The 2,312-nt window shown below is 52.1% G+C and overlaps 1 protein-coding gene across 1 annotated transcript in view; it reads right to left on the bottom strand.

The window, feature by feature from the left end:
• Nucleotides 1–2,312, bottom strand: part of myt1lb (myelin transcription factor 1-like, b) — a 173,988-nt gene that overhangs the window by 134,860 nt on the left and 36,816 nt on the right. The gene's annotated exons all lie outside the window — the stretch shown is intronic.

The following is a 2,312-nucleotide window of genomic DNA, read 5'->3' as shown; positions in this document are numbered from 1 at the left end:
GGTCACAGTGAGGGGGTGTCACAGTGAGGGGGGGTCACAGTGAGGGGGTGTCACAGTGAGGGGGTGTCACAGTGGGGGGGTGTTGGGGGCCACTCTGTCCGGGGAACAACACTTCCACACACGACGATTCATCTCAACTCCTGAGTCCATCGTTCCCCTGCACAAACACTAGGGGGTGTGTATGGTCAAGAATCTGGCGACACGATGTTCATCACAAAGTACAGCAGGTGGCGATATGCTTGTAAGCGACACACTATTAAACCAGGACGTCACGTCACTACGTAGCCTGAGTGACGGTATCGTTGAAAATGAACAATTTTAACGTCAAACGCGGACAACGCCGACACATCCTGAACTGAGACTAGCCGCGGCCGCCGCTCTGGTCAGACTGACGTGTCGACACACGGGATGAAACTTCTGGAACCTCTAAAGAAAGTCAGATCTGTGCTACCTCCGACGTTGGCTCACTGACATGTGACAAAAAAAATGGTGATAAAATCGTATCGTGATCAAACGAAAAAACAAAGGGATCGGTATCAGGACCACGGGCTCACGTCTGCAGGTCAAACGTTGACCTTTCTCTGCAGTATTATTGTCCAGCTCAGGTTTCAGTCTATTTGAAGACGTAAAAATCCAAGCTGGAAATGAGACCGGGTTCTGCAATGGATTATGGGTCATCAGTGGGTGGGGCTTGAGTTGAACGTTTCAAACCTGTGGCTCAGTGACCACAGAGACCACAGAGACCACAGTGACCACAGTGACCACAGTGACCACTTCTTACGGTGACTGACGATTCCAGGGACCAGAACATCACTGTTCTTTGGAACTGTTTTTTTTTTTTGTGTGAACTCATCAGACCAGAGGATCGTTTGACCAGATAGTCTTTCCACAGACCTGCCTCCAACTGGAATGTCCTTGTCCTCTGTCAACAAGGGCGAAACCATGCCCAAAATCCTGTCACCTAATCTGTGGATCCTGGTCCAGCAGCAGCAGCAGTAACAGCAGCAGCAGCAGTAGCAGCAGCAGCAGCAGTAACAGCAGCAGTAACAATAACAGTAACAGCAGCAGCAGCAACAGCAGTAACAGCAGCAACAGCAGCAACAGCAGCAGTAGCAGCAGCAGTAACAGCAGCAGCAGCAGTAGCAGCAGCAGCAGTAACAGCAGCAGCAGTAACAGCAGCAACAGCAGCAACAGCAGCAGTAGCAGCAGCAGTAACAGCAGCAGCAGCAGTAACAGCAGCAGCAGCAACAGCAGTAACAGCAGCAACAGCAGCAACAGCAGCAACAGCAGCAACAGCAGCAGTAGCAGCAGCAGTAACAGCAGCAGCAGCAACAGCAGCAGTAACAGCAGCAGTAACAGCAACAGTAACAGCAGCAGCAGTAACAGCAGCAACAGCAGCAACAGCAGCAACAGCAGCAGTAGCAGCAGCAGTAACAGCAGTAACAGCAGCAGCAATAACAGCAGCAGCAGCAAGAACAGAAACAGCAGCAGCAGTAACAGCAGCAGTAACAATAACAGTAACAGCAGCAGCAGCAACAGCAGCAGTAACAGCAACAGTAACAGCAGCAGCAGTAACAGCAGCAGGAGCAGCAGCAGCAGTAACAGCAGCAGCAGCAACAGCAGTAACAGCAGCAACAGCAGCAACAGCAGCAGTAGCAGCAGCAGTAACAGCAGCAGCAGCAGTAACAGCAGCAGTAACAGTAACAGTAACAGCAGCAGTAACAGCAGCAACAGCAGCAACAGCAGCAACAGCAGCAGCAGCAGCAGCAACAGCAGCAGCAGCAGTAGCAGTAACAGCAGCAGCAGTAACAGCAGCAGGAGCAGCAGCAGCAGTAACAGCAGCAGCAGTAACAGCAGCAACAGCAGCAACAGCAGCAGTAGCAGCAGCAGTAACAGCAGCAGCAGCAGCAGCAGCAGTAGCAGCAGCAGCAGCAGTAACAGCAGCAGTAACAGCAGCAGTAACAGCAGTAACAGCAGCAGTAACAGCAGCAGTAACAGTAACAGGTCACAGTGAAGATGCAGTGAATGTTCATGTCTGAGGAGCTAAACCTCCGACAGACTGGACCTGGACCTGGACCTGGACCTGGACCTGGACCTGGACCACCAGTCTTTTCTCTCCCTGCGTCATGTCAGTGTGTGTGTGTGTGTGTGTGTGTGTGTGTCATTAACCTTGAGCACACAGGCATGTAGACAGGAAGGTGTGAATGACTGCGAGAACAAGGGAAACATGGTGGTAATTACCGGCTGCACGCTGACTGGCAATCATAGCCACTCCGCTCCTCACTGGTGTTCCCTCCTCCCCCCTCCTCCCC

This window comes from Cynoglossus semilaevis, chromosome 1 (assembly GCF_000523025.1).
Source record: "Cynoglossus semilaevis isolate Cse_v1.0 chromosome 1, Cse_v1.0, whole genome shotgun sequence".
NCBI classification, from domain to species: domain Eukaryota; kingdom Metazoa; phylum Chordata; class Actinopteri; order Pleuronectiformes; family Cynoglossidae; genus Cynoglossus; species Cynoglossus semilaevis.
Note: the sequence above shows the minus strand (reverse complement) of the source record. Positions and strands in the feature narration are given on the sequence as shown.